Consider the following 22,541-nt stretch of genomic DNA (forward strand, 5'->3'; position numbering starts at 1 on the left):
TGTGACGAGGTTGCAGAGGGGTTCTGCTTTGATGTGATAGTGAAAATGATATCAAACATGTAAACAAATATGTACCGACAAAGCAGTGCCTTTATAGACAATGCCTAAAAAAGATATTAAAATAATAATCTTTATTGTGCTTTAGTTGAAACTGAACTTTTCACAAATCAATAATAAACTAATCACACTTAAAATATACAAATCCCATAAAAGAAAAAAGACAATTTAACATAACAGGACCTACAACTTAAAAATGTTCACAATATAATACGTTATCACACATTTACATTAGATTAGAGTTAGATTTACATTAATTTGATTTTGCCCAGAACCCAAGATCCCAACACCCCAAAGTGATACATGCATTTAAAGGGGCAATAGTACGTGACTGACTGATCAGACGTTTTCTGCAGACTGTGTGAGTGTAGGGATTAATGAGATGAGTGAATATGACATCACTGATATAGCACTTAGAGTGAACGTTTTGATTGTAAGAATATACATTTGTCATCGTTGATCGAAAGGAACAAATAAAGCCAAAATTATGTATCAATAGCACATACTAGCAGCAGAAGGTGGGCATTATCACATTTTATATTCATTTTATAACGTTTACATTTAAATGTTTTTCCTCATGTTTCAAGAGACCACCACAATGAAGTCAACACAAATAATACAACTTGTTCAGAAATGGTAGTTCACGTCATTTCCTATTTTAATACCATAGGGACATAAAGTCTGTAGATTATCCACTATATTACTGCTTCATTCGATTTTCTTTTAATCAGTCATTGCCTACCCCTCAAATGCAAAAGTCCTGCTTCTATACCGATGTATACCCATGCTTCTAAACCTATGCAAGAGGCCCATTGTTTAGGAAACATATGCCTCACCTGTTTGAAGTGATGAATGCAGCTTACTAGCTGCTCAAGTGACCATCAGGCCATACATAGAAGCCTGAAATGACACTGACACCCACTGAGCCAAGTGAGCAACATTCAGGGTGCTGATAATCAGACACAGAATTTAAGGAAGCATCCTAATCTCATTGACATCATTGTGCACAAGCTACCACAATGGGGCGATCTTTCCTTCATCTGGAACATTAATTTTAGTCCCTTCCAAGGAATTTCTCAAATGTGGCTTATGTGAAGCATGTGAATATGCAACACACATCAAAAGGCATTTTCAACATTCTGATCTTCACAAAATGTCTGCTATCAGGGATCATACAGATGTCATGTCATTGTATATGGTCTACATGATATTGTGTCCATGGAACACACACTATATATGCCAAAAAGGACTTCTATTCTTAAGCATATTCGAGTGATTAAGAACAACAACTCTGCTTTTACCTGGTGACACAATTTGTGTAATACCACAAAGGCTTTGTATTTTCCATTTTTGGGTATTGATAAAAAATGAGCCCATTACATGGGGTGCCAGTCTTGAGCTCAAACTGAGACAAACTGAGAGCCATTGGGTTATGCGTCTTCAGAGCAAAATTCAGATTGGTTTCTGTCTCGATGAGGAGATGCATTTTTTCTCCAGACAATAATGGTGTTGATGTGCTTGCTTTCTTGTTTATTTTTATTTTGTCTCGTTTTGCAAATTTCAACATTTGGATATGTAAGTGCATTTATTTACTTATGCCATATCTTCCCCGGGTCTTTAGGAGTGCTGCTGCAAACGTGGGTGGTCAATTTGGTGTCAGCAACATATATGTAGCCAGAAGGGTTTCTGTAACATTGTAACCTGCGCCGTCATACCCCAGGGTTTGGGCATATAATAAAATGCAATAAATAAATAAATACATTTAGCTGTATAATGTTGTCTCCGAATACATGTTCTGCACCACTGTATCCTTGCAGCCAGGGGAGGTTCAAATCAGGAAGTTGAAGTGTCAAATCCCTGGCTAAGGGGACTAAAAAGAGAAGACACACTCTCCAAAATACTGATTGGTTGAAGTGAACAAACCAGAGCACTTTGTACAATAGTATTCATAGAGAATATTCATAGACACATTGCTCCAGAGCTCATGAAGAGACAAGCTAGTATACTTAGCCTCCCTATAACATCTGCCCAGCTTTCACCACCAGTGCTTTTCTTGTCCCTGGTGAGGATGGGGTACTTGGCAGCAGCAGCTCTTCGCTTCCTCAAGGCCACAATATTTGATGGGATTTTCCTTGCTTGACTTAGGTTTCAAGTAATGCCTTTACTACGCGCACCCCTCTCTGGTGTAGTTACATCTTTTTATGGCGTGCATCTGGCTGGATCCCATTTGGCTTCTGTACTGCCTCCTTCATAGCCCTTCAGAAGAGATTTGACATGCTGAAGACATCTTTAAGTGGTGTCCCCACCTTCCTGCGCTACGTTTAGCATACACAAGAGCAGGCAGATACATTGATTGTTTTTCCACAGGTACCCTTGCCCGGTGACAGCTCACCAGAAAGTTTTAATTCCGGCAGGTTCTCTGGGTGCCCTCTTCAGACTGCAATCCACCTGTGGAGACCTCCATGCATCTCTAAGGTAGGGCTCTCCTCTTGCAGTAGTTGCCCATCCACCGGATTCTGAACACTTCCTTTTCAGGGGTCAAGTCCTAAAAATTAAATTGGGGAGATTCATCAACAAACGCAATGGGATGTCACGTCGCCAGAAATTAGCATATGAAGGTGAAATATGCACATTTCATTAAATTGGCTTTGCATAACCACCCAAATTGAACAGGACAAATGGCATTTGCCTTTCATAAAATCAACACACACAAAACCAAGAGAGGATATTTTCGTCTAATAGTGTTTTTGAAAACTTTAAAGGGTGTGCATGTTTTAAACTACAATAGCCAATACAAATGTTTTCCCTGGGACTTGCAGTACGGAAATGGGACATTTCACCTTTAGTTGTTTGTTATTTTTCATCAGGTTATATGGTGTAGTCTCCAGCCTACAAATTTTCCAACTGCAGTTCGATATGAGGTCGGCTTTAATGAATAAATTCAAAGAGGACATTCAATGTTTCTCATTTTAACTGGGCAGGACTTAATCCAATCTCTGAATAAAGTGTGTGGACTCCGTCCCCCGCGTGTAGCCTCGACTTGAGACCTGCTCTAGGTGTAACCTCATCACATGCCACTTGAATCGAGCTGTCCTTCAGACCTAATCAGTTGTTGGTGCCATCCACAACGGCACCCATAAGTCCAGCTTCAGAGCCAATTCTAACATTCTTCAGCTTGAAATTAGGGGAAGACTGCAAACCATGCTGCAAGCGTTCTCAGCCCCATGGCTCCATGTGCTGTCCAAATCGCAAAGGTGCAAGAGCAGGGCCGTGCTGGCATGCCGAGATGTCAGGGCTCTTAGACCCCATAATCTGCCAATCAGATAATATCAAATACAGCGGAAAAGGGATAAGATACCAACGCAACGGTGGAAACAATGGAGGTAATGCAAAGTAGTTTATTTCTAACAGGCGACATACACATACTGTTCACTAGGGCATGGGCGTAGGACATGAGGGGATGGGGGACAAATACCCCCACAATTTTAAGTAAACAGGGGAGGAAAGAGGAGGGAGCAGATCCTCTAGTCTCAGGATAGGTGGGGAGTTGAGTCAATAAATCTCAGAAGACTGCTTAGAAAAAACACAGTAAGGCCCTCTACTGCACACAGTTTGGTGTTACTGTTTGATAGAAATTGCTCAAAGAGTTCTCATGAGGATATGTTTTGGTTGGGAAGATGCAGGTAGTGGGTTGGTATGGCGATAGGGATTATTAGCATGGGGTAGTCAATGGGTGCCTCTCCTGATATCCTATATCTCTCCTATATGTAATCCAGTGTAATAGTTTTGGCTCATAACCAAAACTAATAAGTGGTGCCTCCTACCACTTTGAAACAGAGGGAAGAATCCACATGTTGCAGTAAGAACACTGATATTGAAATTAGCTAGAGCCTTCCACCTTTGTAGCAAATCTGAAAATGTAAAATGTGCCTACTTCAAACCTACCCAGGCATCTCACTCTGTGATCCACTCTGAGAACAATCAAACATGTACTGGCCTAAGAATACATGTATTGACAGCCCAGTACCCCTGAAAGACTTACAGGGTTGTTGCAGAGTCTGTCAGTGGTTAATCAGAGTCTATCCCAACCCTGCTGACCTCTCAGAGGCCCAGACCCTTTGAGAAATGCCCTAATGTGTCCAGCGGTGGGGGAGCCATCTTGCCCCCACACTGGGCTCCACAGTGCAGAAAACTTCCCATGGCCATGTTAATCCCTATGGCAATTTCCACCCAGTTCCTGCCTATCCCCATCGAAAACACCTCCTCATTGGAACTCTTTGAACTAACTTTAATCAAGCCTTACCAACAAACTTTGCACTCAAAGTGTTTGCGAGTGGTTTCTCAAAAGAGTCTTCTGAGAGTTAATGAGTAATTGAAGTTGTAAACACAGTACTGCTGTAATAAAAAAGCCTTGACCAGGTCTGCCTTCAGCCACTTGATTTTAAAACACCATGGGCCTCATTACGAGTCTGGCGGTAACCGCGGCGGTAAAACTGCCTGGTTACCGCCGGACTCGTATTACCATTCCGCCTCCGTGACTCCCGGAATTACCAGGGCAAATAGCCCTGGTGTCCCGGGAATTCAATAGACGGGATTCGGTAACACCCCATTCCCATTGAGTTCCCATTGAGTCCCATTGAGTCCCAGAGGACTCAATGGGAATGGGGAAGTGGAAACACCGGCACCATCTCGTGATGGTGCTGGTGTTTCCACATCCGCCTGCAGGCGGGAGGTGTTCAACCCGCCAGGTCAGACCTGGCGGAAAGATCACCTCCCGCCTGCAGGACTCGGGATCGGGCAGTCTGGAATTAACAGTGGCGGCGGGTTTACCGCCACTGTTAATTCCGGACCGCCCGACCTGTAATGAGGCCCCATGTGTCTTTCACTGAAGTCCTGTTAAAAACAAGCACTGGCCAAGCCAACAGCTTTGACTTGTGCATAAGTATTAGGCATTTACCTGCCACTGCCATTAGGTGATCAGGTAATCAATCCATTTTGCACCTGCTACCATCAACGCCCAGTTAATACTAATACAGCAGCAGGTATTATGGTGTGGACAGAGGTATGTCTGCAGCAGGGAATCTGGTGAGGACAGAGGTAGGCCTGCAGCAGGGAATCTGGTGTGGGAAGAGGTACCCCTGCAGTGGGGATTCTGTTGTGGGAAGAGGTATCCCTGCAGCAGGGGTTCTGGTGTGGGCAGCGGTATGCCTGTAGCAGGGATTTGGGTGTGGGCAGAGGTCAGTGGTTGTTCATTGAATAGGTGTACAAGTGTTTAATTTGGATCCACCTTTAAAAATATAGAAACAGCTTTTTATTTCTTCCACATTTGCCTATGTGTTTCCCGTCCTTCTCTGTCCTAGTTTTCTTCTATCCTGCCTCTCTGCTTATGGGTGGGGTGACGGGTGGGGTTGGCTGCCTGAAAGGAGAACAGTCGTACTCATACCGTAACCCACCCTGGCCCCATGCCACATCAGGGATCGGGTCACGGTGACCCGGTCAACCTGCAGCTACCCTGAAACGCAATAGGGGAACTGCAGCAAAGTGCGGGCATCAGGGGAGGTGTGGTATTTGGATGATTACTGAAAAGCTTAGCACTGACCACTGGCTTTGAAAGGAGCTCTGTGTGTCTTTTCAACACCCGTGAAACTGCTAAGGCAAAGAGGCCATCCGGTAATCTCACGGCAGACCACTGGTTTGCACCCCTTACATTCATTGGTGTGCATGTGCACCACCTGTCACAAGGCTACCACAAGCCCCTAACTGATGTGCATGCATAAAGGGAGTCTAGAAAATGTCCAGGCTTCGAAGGCTCAGGACTGCCCATGTCTCTTGTTCTAACCATTAATGGTAAACAATGGGAATCGCCAATGGTAGAAATTTGGGAGAGAATTGGAGGTTACCCACCTTTGCAATCAAGGCACATTGGTGGAAGAGAACTTCTAGCTGGAGGGATGTTGAAAAGAATACATTTTAGGACTAGAAACTCTTTTTAAGTATCTTAAATGGAGAAAGTGAACAGAGGCACGTGTGTTCTGCAACCTGGCAGAACTGCCACCCATAATCCAAAGCTTACTGCGCTACGCAGGACAATTCTTTCCTGTAGCATGTAAGCTTTCCCAGGCTATGCCACATTTTCTCGACAGTAGTAAGGAATTGCTCAGTGGAATAATCCCTGACAGGGGCACTAAACCATTGCTTGCCTGAATGGAAGATTCTAGGAGTGCCCTCACAATGCTACCCACATCCTGCCCAGGCAGAGGCAATCCTTATAGCTCTGGCATTCCTCTGCTCTTGGGGTTCAGCATGTGCTGGGTTTGTTACCTCTGCTGAAAGAATATGTGGTTGCTTAAAAGCAATAATTCATTAATTACATGCTCCTATTTCCTGTAATGCTCTCAATGTAGCCTCTTTCACAAGCACAGTTTTCACCTGAGTGCCTTGATGTGGGGAAGTCGCCTCTGGAGGCTACACAGGTAGGTTCTCATGCTGTGTAACCATTCACTCTCTGTGGATTACCCTGCATTCCTGTTGAGGCTCTCCCTTTGTCTTCCTATATTACCTCTCACAGTTTTGGGTGTTCATGCAGACTGGACTAAACAAGGCAGGACAGATCTGCCCCCCCCCCCTCACCCCAATGTGCTATGGCTCTCTCTGCCAGATTCTCTGCCACCATTCAAATTTGCTTGCAAATGTTAAAGCAGATAGTGGGGTGACAATGCATTTTACGAGGTCGTTACTCTGCTACGACACACACCGCTGTTGCAAACGTGATTAATCTTTGGCACTCGAAACACCTGTGTTTCTGCTGTGGGTATTATCATGTTAAAACTCTAATTTGTCTGTCTTTTGTATCACTTGCATCCGAAATTGCACAGATGAGGTGGGTGTGTGTCTTGAGCCACCTCGCCAATATTCAAATTACACATTTGACTCAATCATGTTTGTGTGTGCAGTATAAACAAAGATATTATGGATCTGGTTGACATACAAACAATAGCAAAAGAATTTATTATGCATACAGAGCGCGCACAAATAATGTGGTTTTTTGATCAAATGTGCGTGATCATCACTCACTACAAATAAATTGACAGATCATTTTACTCTGTGGTTTGTGTCCGTAGCACAGTCCCCAAGGTGTCCCCTGTCCCCCCCCCCAGATTTGATATGTCTCCTACGCCCCTGCACTAGGGTGTACAAGGGGGATAGTGAAATAACTGCCTCACGCAGTGGGGGCAGTCCCTTAAAAATGCTTAATTTCTGTAGAGATTATTTCCCATTCACCCAGGAGTGAATGCAGGCAAGTGAAGAGTCTGGTATACCAGGGCTCACTGAGATAAGCACTCACTGTCGTGATCTGTGCTGCACTTGCAGATTTCACCTTCCCACACCCCAGCCATCATCCATCGGATGCAGTTCTCCTATTATTTTCTCCCCTGTAGTCATATTGCATTGTTGCCTTCTCCATCCCCTAAATCGTACTTTCCACCTCCTCCGGATAGGTCCTCTCATCCTCCCTCAACTCCCCTCTGCTCCTCTTATTACCCCGCACCTTCCCTCCCGGGTTTTCCTCTCCCCCAACCTTGTAAACTGTGAAAGTGCTACCTAAACATACGAGAAGTTTAGGAACGTTCTCCTATTCATCACAAACTTGGAAAATAGCCCAGCTGCGCCCACATTGCAGTGAAGCAGTGGAGGCCCCAGAGATATTGCATGGGATATATACTGCACGGAGAATATAGAAAGTAACGCACATCGTAAATATAGTTTAATATCTTACCCATGTAGTACTTTCTAAACTTCCCATAACATCTCAACATATAGTAAGATGGTACTTTAATGATAAGAAGTTTTCAAAATGCCACATTTTTTACCATGCTCCTCATCAGGGCCAAGGCGTCACGCCTTGAAACACTTGTTTATAGGCGCGTGATAAATGCCATATCATATATCATATCATATCAAGATGGCAAAAACGTAGGGTGTAATGTGTTGCATTACTGAATGCGGAAACAGCATGCAATGTTTACTGAAAATTATAACGGTATTTAAACACAGCATCCCTTTGTCTGGGTGATTAATATTCCTACTTTGGTTGTGTTGTGAGTGACAGCAGGAGATCAATCAGTAATTGCCAGCTTGATTCTCTATACCTGAATTATGACATGAAGTGTATTCTCTTCTGTTTCCCAGAAAAGTAGTTTAAAACAAGTTTCAGACAAATTGAATCCTTTGCTGCGTAACTGTTGAAGTTTATGACTGATCCGAGTGTCAAGACTTGAGTCACTCGAAAGAATTTTTCAATTCCTTTTAAGAACTCTTTAGAGAGTATGAGAGCTATGCAACGTGCAGGCACAAATGGAGAAATCTCAAGAGCTCCTGCATCATTATTTTGGTTTTATTCTAAAGGAGAAAAGCAATGTCTTGTCTTGGCTGAGTTTGAACTGATCTGAATGACGACTCATACTGCCTCCTGTCCTGTCATCTGGCATTTTGCGCTAATTTGCTTTTATTTTTGCTTTGTAGTCCTAAAATCACCTGCAATTATATTGGAATCACAGGAACTAGCCCTGTACAACATAGAAATAAAAGCAAGAAGAGTGACATCTTGCAAACAAACATGCATTACAACGAAATCATGACTTTGTAAAAAAAAAAGCCCTATATATTGATTTTAAGATACCACAAGTTTCCACACTAGTTCAACAAAGCTAGATCTGAAATACATATAATCAGGTTATGTAACGTCAGTGCATTGATGTAGAAAATCATTATGGAGCCCTCGTAGCACACCAACTGAAGCCTGCGATAAAAAACGAGTGGCTGGAGGACATCCATGGCCATAGCCTCACCTATGGTCTACTCTGAGAAACCTGTACCTGAATGGCTACACATGGACTCCTGTTTTAACATCAGACCCACCTGGGGCGTGAGTGGATAAAAAACCTCACAGAACTGCTGCTGAAATAGCAAATTCCAGTGGAGATAGCAGGTACCTGCCTCCTGCTGCTCCCTAATCTACCACTCTGTTGTTCCTAAGTGTCCCTGTGAGCTATAGAATCCTGCCTCAAAGTGAAGCCACCCTTCCCGCCTCATTCTGATGAGCTCAGTGATTGGCTGCAGTCGGGCTACTTCAGCCAGATTCCTATCTGTCAGTGCACACAGTGGAGAAAAGTAGAGGAGTCACTGTGCTCTGCAGGGAACCGCACTGGAAGCATGGATCCCCCCAGGCTTCTGTGCCTTTCACCATAGTGTACAGTGAGTCTAAGACAATCTCAAACAAAACATGGGAGCTGATTTCAACTGATTGTGCATGATGTTTCCTTACACATGAAACATCAGTACAATCTGCTGAAAACAAGCTAGTGAGATCCAGGCATAATGGATTGACAACACCTGGGAGTTCATTTTCAATGAGCTGAACCTAAATATAATGGATAAAATTAGATTTACGATAAGGCCATTTTTATTCATTTGTATGGCAGAAAGGAGACACGGATCATCAGTTATAATTCTGCCTCCTCCTTCCTCTCCGCTATACAAACACTCCAGCATTTGCACCAGCATGTATTTTCATGCTGTGGATTCCCATGGAATCCACTTTCTTTTTACACTATCAAAACTCATGGCATTTCGCTTGGACTCCACAACAAAGTACAAAAGGATGCCATACAAGTGAGTATGCCACCTTTTTACACTCCACTTGTCCACTCCACCACGCAAAATGGGAAAATTACATTACGCAAAGGTAATAGGTCACATCTGCATAATTTATGCAGAACTCAAACTTAAGCTTCCCACGCTTTCAGGAACCCAGCTTGAAATGTACCATTTGTGGTATACAGACGCAATGCATTTAATTTGTATACCTCTCTAATTTGAGGGCTCTGGCTTCATCTAAAAATGTAACATTTATCAAACTCCTTGGTAGTGAGTTATAATTGAAACTTTTCCAGGTTCCATAGTCCTTTTCTTAATATAATTGGTGCATCTTCTTTCATTATTAGGGTATTTATTGAGCACAGACCTAGCTTTGGCAAGCAACGGAGCGCTTCTCAATCAATCAAAATGGTAAATCAGGGGAATCCGAGGGCTGGGAATAATCAAAGGGAATGCGAATTCAACAAAGACACAGGTGTGGTGTTAAATAAAATGCCCTGTTTCTTCCATTTAAAATGAGCGCCAAGTGAGATGTCACCCAACGCATTTTGTATTGAAAGGCTCGACTTAAAACGAAGAGTATTCTGTCCAGTTGAATGCATACTGCTTTGTAAAATTAAGCATCATTAAATAGAATCCTTGTGGTATGCCAACATAGAATCATGCAGACCATAATGTAGCCATGACAGACTATTGTCTAATGTGATATCATGCACATTTGCAGCAGGTGTGGGTCTAGTCATAAATCATGTTTGTACAACCAAAATTAGCACAAAGAATTCAGTCTACTCAAAGAAAACTGTGCAACATTTTAAAACTCTCCAGTCACTTATCTTGAAATGCACAGGCAGACCTATTTGTAATGTGAAAGGACTAGTGTGCTTTAACATGGTAGCTGTTCCTACAGAAGATTACACCTCAAGCCCGAACATATTACTCACACAGCTAATACATAGGAATAGATTGAAACCACGCACAAATAGACTGAAAGCTACACATACACAGACTGAAAGCTACACACACACACACACATCGATTGCAATTTACATGAACATGTTCAGAGAAAGCTTCAGACACATATTCAGATAAGACTGTACATACATGTATTCAGAGAAGAGTGGACAATCCCTGAGAGTACTATTTTCCTAAACCAAACCTGTTTTTTTATAAATGAAATGTGGTCAAGTTCTCCGATACCATACTTGTTTTGATAATGGAGAAAAGTATGTGTTTTTCGAAGAGTTTTGAAATGATTTCTTTTCAATACATGCATATTCTTCCCCGAAAAGGAGCCATATTAACATTGAAGTAAATCGTGTTGCTTGGATAGAATCAATAATAGAAGGGATGTGTTTAAAAAGATAGATATTCTTTCAGAGTATAATATATACCGAGAATTGATTATGGGAATTATTGTTTGGGTGAAATGAAGTAACAAGATTCATATAGGCAGGGAACAATGTGTTTTATTGACTTATTGTTTGTTAGTCTACAGCATTGTATTGATTTGCTTGGGATTAAGGTTTGTTGGACGCTGACTCTATTATTTTAAATACTTTTTGAGTTTTGTGTATAACAAAATTAAACCTTGTAGGCCATTAACCCACAGCTGAGGACTGTAAGAAGGTTGATGATTTACTGTAATTCAAGAACCCCACAAATCTAGGTGAATTACAAAGTTTCTTACAATTGACTCATTACAGTCATAAATGCATAATTGTGCAATGATCATGCAACCCTAGGTCCATCTTTTGCAGGCTGAGTTCATGTGGGATAGAGGGGTGCTTTCAAACAGACGCTGGGAAACAACTGGAAAGAAGTCTTTCCCTAGCTTCGTGCATAGCTTATTCCATCAATAATACATACGTTGTTTTAGAAACAGGATGCTCCTCCACCAGTCTAGCTGGGGACTCGTATCATAAACAGGTTAATAAAGTGATTTTGTACGAAAGCAAAACTTTATCACCTGTTGAGATAAAATATAATGAATTCAGAAATCACTCCTGGAAGATGATGGCTATTGAAAAACGACTGTCTATTGGAGCACATAATAGTTGAGACCTACCATCAACTTCTGCAACATTTGCAGAGTGCCCGAGTACTGACTGGGAATGTCTCTAACTCAATGATTACTTCCTAGATTTTTTAAACTATATGACTGTGTCCAAGACAATTGTCCAGCTGAAGAAGAATTTAAAACAAACAATAATATGCGGCATATCTAGACCATCAAAAGGTGTATGATGAGAAAGGCTGTCAGGGAATGCCTATAGTTTATGTGGATGGATGTTCCTGATATATTAAAGAATATGTTGATAAGGAATTAGTAGCTGGCTTTGGAAATGCTTGGTTGAATCACATCCCTGAAACCATAGCCGGCTATACAATTGGTCTCCAGAGTAGTCAGGCAGTGGAATTACTGCCATAAATCATCAACTATAGGAACTGGTAATCATAACCAATTCACACTATGGCTGACATTTGTTGAGCACTTGTTTGTTTGTTTGTTTATTTATTGTGCACACCGGACCCTGAGGTAGCAGGGTGCAAGAGACAAGGAGGTTTACAGCTTAGTTACAGACGTTACAAGTTACAGAGCAGGCAAAGAGGACATTTCTTGACTCTGCAAGGTGAGACAAGTACAAGTGCAGATAAAGCGCAGCCAAACAGTCAAATCTATGATGAACAATATAGTAGGTCATTGCGTGTCAGGTGAAGTACGAGTGGAGGTGCGAGCGGTAGAGTGCCATTTATATCGCATTTTTGGTGAGACATTTTATGGTGTTCTTTCTGAAGTTGTTGAACGTTTGGTCGGATCTAAGTGCATGAGGTAGGGCGTTCCATAATTGAGCTGCCTTGACTGGGAGGCAGTTAGGGCTGACTGTCCTTGTAAGTCTAGTGGGATTTTTTCTGTTAAAACGTTCTGAAAGGTAGTAGGGGGCTTTGTTGTTTAAGCATTTGTGGATGAGGGAGGCAGATTTAAGGTTGTTTTTTCTTGGGTGGAAAGCCATTTGTGTTTACGTCTTATTTCTGAGATATGTGCTCTTCTAGGGATACTTAGGGCCGCTCTAAGTGCATTATTTTGGAGCACTTGAATTCTATTGATTATTTGTTTAGTTCTCCCTATGTAATGGGCGTTACAATAGTCTAATTTTGATAAGATGAGGGCTCTGGCTAGGATCACTTGGTCAACTGGAAAACCTGAGATATGCTTTGTGCAAATTTATGATACACAGGACGTTAATCCAAACAATATATGATTTAGTGATGTCAAATGATATAATCTCATTTTTATTAAAGGTTAAAGGTCACTCAAAAGTTGACAGTTCTGATAAAACAGGAAATTATGTGGCTTATGAACTACCCCAAAACAGAGCAATCCAAGGTAAATAGATTGATATGCAACATCTCCTTGGAAAATAGAGAAAACAGCAGTAAATCAATCTGAAAATATAAAAAAGCTGAAAGGGAGCTTTCTAATCTGCAAGTCTGCTGCAGCCCCAGACTTAATTACCACTCAAAAGGAAGACCCAATCATAGGAACATTCCTTAAATGTCTAGAAGTTTGTAAACACTTTTCCTTATATGAACAAGATGGTCAAGTAAAGGAAGATCTTTGAGTTTTAATGAAATTCCAGAAATGTTTAAAATTCTAAATGGACTTTTGTCTAAGAAATTCAAATTTGGGTATGATCAGTGGGTGGTACCTAACTCTATTCAAAGTATAATGTTAAATCGTGTGTATGCTGCAGCGAATGAGTTACACACAAAAAAGTCCTGTGTTATCTTAAAACAATACAGTTTTCACCATCTAATATACATATCAAAATAAATGTATTTATTCATACAGATGACATCAAAACAATTAAAACCAATAGGAAACCCCAACACAGAGTTTCTACATTTGTATAGTACAAAGGTTTGAGGAAAACATCAACACAAAGTGCATGAGTGCAACAAATCACAGGCCGACCTAAAGTGTCAGGATTTTTTCTGCCAAGAAAGGTCAAATCTCAGAGTTGTAAACAACCAACAATAGTGGCCTAATAGTTCTATGTCACTTCGAATGTTTCAGCATATTCTCTTTTTCATCCTCCTTTCTCAGGACCCTTCAAACCTCTTTTGAATTTTAGTGTGGTTTCCTTAAATGAATTAGGGAATCTTCTATAGGTCTGATGTTCACTAACACCTCAAAAACAATAATGTCTCTGGCTGTCCAACCAATTAAAGAACACTAGGGACAGCCAAATGTAGGCATGCTTCAGCCCAATAGGTCTTGGGAGCCATGGCCCATCTTATGAAATATTCATAAAAATATGTATTAACCGACCCTGCCTCCTTCATAACAGTCTTTACCCACCTGTTTAAGTTGGGAGAGGAAGATGGCTGGAACTCATTGCACTACACACAAATGAGGATTATTTGCAAATGTCGGGAAGTCAATTACCTGCAGACCTGTTTTGTTACATGTATACAAGTAACAGGACACCCCTGAATTAATACTCAATCTTTAAACAACAATGGTCGAGCATCAACCAATAGATGAAAGGTGACCAAACTCATTAACATCACTAACATCAATACATTTAACAGACAACTTTTTAAAGGACAACTGGGCATTTGCTGCGCACCGTTCCAAAAGGAAAAAAAACATCACTTTGACGTCCCCTAGCCAAGAATACCATGTGGAGGGGAGGCCACCTGAACCCCATTTATCATGTGACAGACCAAACGATGTTCCCCCATGGGAAACACATCCACCATATCATGGGAGTTGGAAATGGCTGAACAATCGAGATAAACAGTTTGGTACGAGGCAGATTCCACCAGCTCTGACAAAAAAAAATAACCACTGCTACTAGAGTGGCATGACAGGGATCCCAGTTCCACCGATAAGACAAGTGTACCCAGCAACTCCATGCCAACTTATATTGCTGCAGGGCACCAGGGGCCTAGGATTGTTGGATAAATGACCTAGCTGAGAGTGATATGCTGTGTGGAGCCCATCGTTCACTGAAATCTGCCATGATATCAGCAGGAACAAGTGTTCCTGAGCAATAGGCTGCCTCCCCTGCCCAGATCTTGTAGGATATCAGCGAGCACTGGAAGTACATGTAGAATAGCAACCATCAGGTCCAGCACTAGTGGATACTAGGCCTGGGATGTCAAAAAAGGAGTGATTAAGACAAGACAAGCCTTATGCCTCTGAAGCTTCAAGAGAACCCTTATAAGTGCAAAAGAGGAAATCATATACATGAAGCTGGGAACGCTGGGAACCCAGGCTTGAAGGAAAGCATCCGTGGCCAGTGTGTCTGGATCCAGCCTCTAGCTGAAAAACAACATGAGGTGGGATGCTAAGAGATTGACTTTAAATTGGCCCCAGAGATCCCTAGGCTCTGAAAACCCTCAGTAGGATATCGCCTGAACCCCCAATTGTTTAGGCAGGCAAAAGCCACACAACTGTTTTGCTAGCTCTGTGAGGTCCTAGGATGTTGTGCCACTTGTTTGTTAATGGTGGTGAACCGTAGATGGGCTTTCCATATGAACTGTGAATAGGCAACACCACCTCCTTTAGCAAAACTTTTAATCACAAAGGAGTCTGTAAACATTTCAATTTATGTGCAATGCTGTCTCCTCTTGCGACCGCCAACCTCCAGCTGGAAGCCCCACCTCAGCAAGCCCCCCCCCCACTGAGGCAAGAATCTGATTCTAAGACAGGACTCGTTGACATGTGTTAGGGAGATTTATCATTTTTATGCTTCATCCCCTCGCCTAATGAGACCCCCAGCACTTTTTGTTTGACTTCTGGACCTTTTCTTTTCCATCCTGAATGATTCTAGCCTTTTTCCCCGCATTCATTCCTGTTTGCTGTGACTTTTGGAACTCTATTCCCTATGTTTTACTTTTTCAATGGAGTCTGCTTTCCTCCACATCTCTTTAAAGGCATCTGTGTTTAACCTTTGCAGCACAGAGCACCCGATCCGCAGTGTTTCTGGGAAATCTTTGGGCTCTCCTTTGAGTTTCTTTCACTATCCTTAACAACTACAGTTCTCTAGGACAGAGGGATACTCTGTGTTCCTCCAAAAATGATTTACCCTGAGAGATTAGCACATACCAATGTATATGGAGTGCTAAGCAGATACTTAGTATCTCCCTTCTCTCTTCTCTTGTGACCTTTTTAGTCATGGCCGGTGGCAGTGGACGTGTTGTAACAACTGTTGTGCTATTTTCTACCACAGCCTGTATTCACAGTCTCGCTTATGCACAATAGGGTCACCTATTTTCTAACATGGTGGCTCCTTTCTTTTTTTGACATTTATATTTTGGTTGTTCTTTGTTAGCCCTTCTTCTACCATTCTGGGGCGGGGGAGGTCTGTGTGTGTGTTTTGCCTTTGGCGGGAACCCTTGGGTGTCTCTGCCTAGGCTCCAGTGTGTCTGAGCAGGCAGGAAGTGGGGGAGGAGTTATTCACTCCCCTGCCCTTTCTCTGCCCGCGTGCCTGAATGTAACCTTTTCCCACTGGGGTGGTGGCTGTCCTGATTGGACAGCCACACCGCCCCTTTCTGTAAAATGCTGAGAGAGTGTGTTGGAAAACCGAATATAAGGTGAGGTTCCTGAGGTGAAAGGCAAGGCAACCAATGGAACAGAAGATCAAAGCTGGAGATGACCATAGACGCCTGCATACCCTTCCAGTAACCGTGAAGCGAGAACTTCTGTCCTCACCCTGTTTCCTCATTGACAGAGGAGCTCCAAAGAGAAATACCCCTTCCCTTTGGCTGGTGGGATCAACCAGCCCTGAGACAAACTACAAATTGAGCCATCTTCCGAGGTGATGTGCCCTTCCAGAGCTGCAGACCGCGGATACCAGGAGACCTTAACCCATTTACAGTGCAACCTCTTTGTGAGGCTGAATCCATCCAGAACTTTGGTGAGCTATAGTTGGACACCCTGAGGCATGATCACATTCATCTAAGGCCCCTCACCAGAGTGCAGGACTTCAAAACCAAAGTAGGTCAACCAGGTGAATTACTGACCAGACCCCTCATGAGACCAGATCCGTCGCTGCTGCACAGAGGAGAATCCAGCTACAGTTGCTTCTTGTAACCTAAGGTATCGTGGGGTGAAAGGTCTAACTTACCTTGAACCGATGAGTCGCTCCAGTGTGATTGAAGAGCATGAAGAGGTGTCCAGGGTGTCCACACTACCTCTTACCCATGCTTGCCAGCTTGTAACCCTATAGGGTGTCCTTTTGCATGGTCCTCGTAACTTGTATTTTATTGCTAACCATCTTTTTCCTAGAGACTGAAAGTATCCTGTGGAACTTTGCTTTTCTGCTACTTCGTAAAACTTTGGCCCCACTTCTACACTGACTTTTTCGCATAGTTAGGGATTAGACTTTTAAACCATTAAAAGCTAGGAACAGTCTCTAGAACATTAAGCTCTGCTGCTGTGTGTATAACCAACTTTTTCCTTCCAAAGGACATTATCTGATGTGGTTTTGCTAACTAAATACAATTACTGTTTACCTGCACAATGTCATTAGTGTCAAACTCAATTGTAACCGCGAGCAACTACTATTGAAGTAATCACCTTTGAAAAGTATTATTAAGAATTCCTATATGGGTTGGTTAGTGAAATAAGTCTGTATGTACCTTCCCTGCATAAATAATAGCACATGTGCATAGTTACTATAACATTTACTGTGTAAGAGTTTCTTTGGACCATTGTATTTACTGGGTTCAGTGTACTTACCTACAGATCACATCTTCCTCTGATTATAAGCATGACTGCGCTGCCATTCTACCAAGATCATTTGGGTAGTGCAGACTTATACTAAGAGTTGGGGACTTGTATACCAAGGGATAGTTTTATGATGTCTTTCCTCAAGTGGACTTTACAAAATCTCCCCTAACATCTTGCGAAAAATATCCTTGCCGTTCTAGCTGTCCATATGTCGGAGCCACCATCATAACTCGTTGTGCGCTTCTGAAGAAAGTGACACAGAAGCAGCATAATCTACTCCTTACTGTGGCTTTTGATTCTTTAGCCTCTGTAGAGCTCAGTAAAGCGGGGAGCCAGAAAAATCACCTGAATTAATACTGATAGGAGTCATATGATGTTGCTGATGTGTAGGAAGGCCTGGGGCCCGTATCACCAGAACTAATTCCCATTTGATAGTTTGCACACGCACCTTGGGAATACGTAATGGTGAGCATACCCAATCGACCATGAACCCAAAAAACTATAATTTCTGGGAAGGTTGGACCTGTGATTTGTTCCAATTGATCCCAAAGCCCCTGGTGGTCAAGATATTGATGGTAGCTTGGAGATGTTCAGGGAACATTGCCCAAAGAAGATGCCATAATTAGAATATTGGCCAAATAGATAGCTAACCGAGTACCCCTGCTCCTTAAATCACAGACTGTCCAAAGTATCTTGGAAAAACACCAAGGAGTTTAAGACAGACCAAAGGGTAGGGAAGAAAAATGGTATGCTTGCCCGAACCAAAGGAAACCAAGTAACGTCCTGTGCTTGGAAGCAATTTGAGCTGTCAGATAAGCATTCTTGAGATCCAATCTGGCCAACCGGTCTCCTGGCCTAATCACATCTCTCAACATTGCAATCATCTCCATCTTGAAGTGGCAATATAGCACAAATTGCTTGAGATTGCGAAGTTTGAAATCTGGTGTAAGTGGCTGCTCCTACTCGCAAACAAGAAATATATTGCCGAAAGAAATGAGAAAATCGCGTGGATACAGACAAATTGCCTTCTTTCCCAATAACTCCAATATCTCCATATGGGCTGCTTTGCTTTGTTTGAACCTGAGCGGGAGAAGAGTGTTGGTCTGGATAGGTTTTCCCAAAATATCCATGGGATCCCTGGAGAATGCAGTGGGCAGGGGGCATGGAGAGGGCTTTGAGTGATGCTTTCCTGTGAATATTCATGGTGAATAGAACCTTTGCCCCCGTGTCCAGTGGGACATTTCTTCTACAGTTTGCAAATGTGTATTACCGTGAAGGCAGTTAATGAGCCTCATGACCTTCATCACGTTACACATGTCACACGCCATATTTGCTGCAAGTGAAGATGTTTTCACTTATTTTCTATGAACTATGTTATTTCAATATTCCGATCAGGAAGTCTTGAATATAGATGTGGTGGCTAATGGATGTACAGTTTCCCCTATCTGGGTGTAAAAGCTGCCAGAATGGGGGGATTCATTTGTTTCATTGATGCGAGAAGCCACATGATGTCTTCATGCTTTCACATAATTGCCTAATTAAAACTTAATACAGCATGTTACATTTCTATATGTATTTTGCCGGTGGCAACTATTATTCATGATTACCCAGCAGGGGCTTGTGGTAAGCCCATGGCACCCTGTGCTGCACTAATTTACTTTTACTAACACTGTATGACAATAGATCATATAGAGATAATGCCTTCTATTCTTGTAATGCATATGCTTATAAAACATATGCTGTTGGTTCACAATATTTTTTAAACAAGCATCACTTTCTTTTTTTTATATTATTATTGATTATTTATACAGCGCATCATGCCCTAGTCCTCAGGTTTTTAAGTGCTTGAACTGAGCTCAACCCCATACGTTATGTTATCAGTCGACCCAGAATTATACTCCTAGCTAAAGGTATGATTTTAGACTGTTGTGGTCATTATGTTCTATGTACTCCTCAATACAACAAGAGCGAGCAATACATATATTGGGCTGCTTTCCAGGGGAAATCATGTAATGCTGTCAAATGTATTTACTTGTGAACTTTGTTTAGCTGAGCATTTGCTCTGCGGGCTCCTTAGAAAGATGATGATGCCTTATAACCTGCATGGATTACCATGTGAATGCTAGATGCTGCCCACGTGTATGCATTTACACGTATTGGCACCACTTAAAGCATAAGTAAGTGGTCGTATTTATTTTCAATAGTTAACTCTCTCACCTCTTGAGAAGAATAATGAAAATCAGTGTTGGTGTGAAATTCTCAGTATTATGACCCATTATTTTGAAGAATCTATTGCCAGGGTGCAGAAGTACAAGTCTGACACCGTGGTGGCATGCTTGTTGGCAAACACTTTTACTGTAAATGTAAAGAAAAGGAAAAACCTATCTTAAACTATTTCTATGAGAGGATGCCCTAACGCAACAAAAATACTCAGGATTCTGTCAGGATGTCTTGTGAAGTAAAATGTCCACCGTCCTATGTCCAAACCTATTTCCGTCCCTTACACTAAACTAAAAAAAACTGTGCGTCTTCTTGATCCAGAAGGAGGATTCTCTCATTCTGGATACAGACCTTTAAAGTTCAGCGCATGGTGGGAAAGCACGAGTGACTCTTTAAACACATTTCCCAAGTATTGCGGGGGGGAGGAAGTGGGTTCTTTCCCTTGTTCTTGTCTTCAATTCCTAAATGCAGTGTAAAGTCTGGTTTTCTATCCTGCCAGACTTAACGGTAGACCTTTTTATCACAAAACATATTTTCCTTGCATTGTGGGGTGGGAGGTCTCTGCCCCTTGTTTATTCCTCCAAATCAAAACGGTAGCACTAGGTTTGGATCACTTTCCTGCCAGACTTGACTATAGAATACAGATTGCCCATGCGATAAGCGCAGGAAGTCTTGATTCTATTAAGGACACGGAGGCAAGCATTATGCTTAACTTCTTTAATTTCTGACTCAACAGCAATTCAAAATTTACTTTTCAAACTTTTTTTTTAAGAACATATGCCCAACTGGCTTAAAAAACAAACATAAAACAAACACCTGAGGACATAGAACTATCCGTCCCAATATTCCTAGAGGCTCTGTAGTCCTAGCCTCCTTTCAGTCCACCAATGGTAGTCCACTGTATAGTATAAACTCCTCTGACCCTAAGTCCTTTCCTCTTCTTTTTTCTTCCTGTCTCGCTGTTTAGACACTGCCACTGTGAAACAGATCCAACTTTAATAACTGGAATTTCTCTGCTGTGCTCCGCAGTATAGCACTCTTCTATTCCATCAATCCCTGTTATTCTTCTGCTCTTCTCCTATAACAAAGAGAAGGTCATCATCATTAGGGTCGGGAAAAATCTCTCTACAGAGTTTAAACATAATGCGGTACAACATTATTTCCCCCTCAAACGGGCAGGATAATGCTCGCCTCCGTGTCCTTAATAGAATCAAGACTTCCTGCGCTTATCGCATGGGCAATCTGTATTCTATTACAAGACCGGTGGTGAGCATTATGCTTTTTCAAAGCTCTGAATCACAGCAGCTGTAATATTAGTGACTTGCTTGAAGTAAAATGTCCTAAATACTGAATCATTAGCCCATTCTGCGGCTTTCATGATCTCTTGCAGTGGAACTCCTGCTGCAAAAGCTCCAGAGCCATGGCTCCCCTAGCTGAGTGAGCTCCAAATCTATATATGTCTATTCCAGCTAACTGCATGACTTCTTTTTCCCATCTCGCTATAGTTGCTACGGCTACCGCTTTAAAAGGCTTCCTACGCGCAATGAGCAGCTTGGTCACTCCCGCGGGCCTCACCGCCACTGTCACTGTCTCATACCACCTTAAGCATTGCGCTAGGCAGAGTTTAGCATTACCTGGAAAATACGGATAAGTAATTATTCTGGAATTGGTTTTGGTGTGCTGCGCTAAATTGAATGCCACCCCTTCTGGATAAAAAATCTTCCAGTCTATCTCGAGAGCCTTAACGTCAGAGGTATGCCTGCAAGACACTAAGCATTATAACATAGCTAGCTTTCTGGACAACTGTTTCTCTGACAATAGCTCGTTTTCTGGCCATTGTTGTAGCATGTTTAGCACCTTCGTAACGTCCCACAGGACTGTATATCTAGGCCGCGGAGGTTTGCTTACTTTAATGCCCTTGAGGAGCCTTATCACCGCCGGATGCTCCCCCGCGGGCACTCCTTCCACTAGATCATGCCCCGCTGAAATGGCCGACCTATACACTCCTATTGTCCTGAAAGCTTTCCCTTCCGCACTTAGAACTGCCAAAAAATGTATAACTTGAGTTATACGATCTGAAATGGGAGGAATACTCCACTCCCTGCACCATAATTCCCAGGCTTGCTAAGCGGAATTATAGCTCCTGACTGTCGAGGGAGCCCAAGATACCTCGATGAGTTCTGCAGCCTCCTCTGAAAGCCCCAGCAAGCGCCATCGTCGCCTGAAATTCTGCAGGCCAACAGCTTCAGAGTTTGATTCTCAATCAAAGGGTGAGGCGCACCTGCTGCATCTAGTAGAAGATCCTCTCGGTCTAAGATATTCTGAGGGAAATCCGTGGAAAGTTCCATCAGAATTGGAAACCAGGCCTGAGAACTCCATACTATCACTAATTCGGCCTTGTCTCTGCGGACCTTCGCTAGTGTTCTGGCTATCATTGCGAAGGGGGGAAAAGCGTAAAGAGCGTTCCAACCCCAGAACTGGAGGAAGTCGTCCGTCCCCAATGCTTCTGGGTCTAGCCTCCAGCTGAAGTAATTTCTCAGATGTGCGTTCAGTCTGGAGGCAAACAGATCCGTATGCAGCAGCCCCCATCTGTGCTGCAATTTGCCGAATACCGATTTGTGTAGCCTCCAGTCGCTGGAGTCTACTAGATAGCGAGAATTCCAATGGGCAACTAAATTCTTTGCTCCCGGGAAGATATTCCGCTTTCACTGCTATGCTCTTGCTCAGGTAGAAGTGCCAGAAGTCCTTGCCTATTTCCACTAGCATCTTGGACCTCGTTCCCCCAAGCTTGTTGATATATCTCACCGCTGAGATATTGTCCATGCGTATCAGAATGCAGCACTGAGCCTTGTCCCTGGAGAACGCT

The 22,541-nt window shown here is 42.6% G+C and overlaps 1 long non-coding RNA gene across 1 annotated transcript in view; it reads right to left on the reverse strand.

Annotated features, from left to right (window-relative positions):
- LOC138515617 (uncharacterized) overlaps positions 1–22,541 on the reverse strand; it is a 622,954-nt gene that overhangs the window by 19,112 nt on the left and 581,301 nt on the right. Inside the window, exon 4 of the long non-coding RNA XR_011282109.1 lies at positions 2,450–2,602. This is a non-coding gene — a long non-coding RNA (uncharacterized lncRNA). The remainder of the gene's footprint in view (positions 1–2,449; positions 2,603–22,541) is intronic.

The sequence above is a fragment of the Ambystoma mexicanum genome, chromosome 6q (assembly GCF_040938575.1).
Source record: "Ambystoma mexicanum isolate Mex_15411 chromosome 6q, UKY_AmexF1_1, whole genome shotgun sequence".
In the NCBI taxonomy this organism is placed as follows: Eukaryota; Metazoa; Chordata; class Amphibia; order Caudata; family Ambystomatidae; genus Ambystoma; species Ambystoma mexicanum.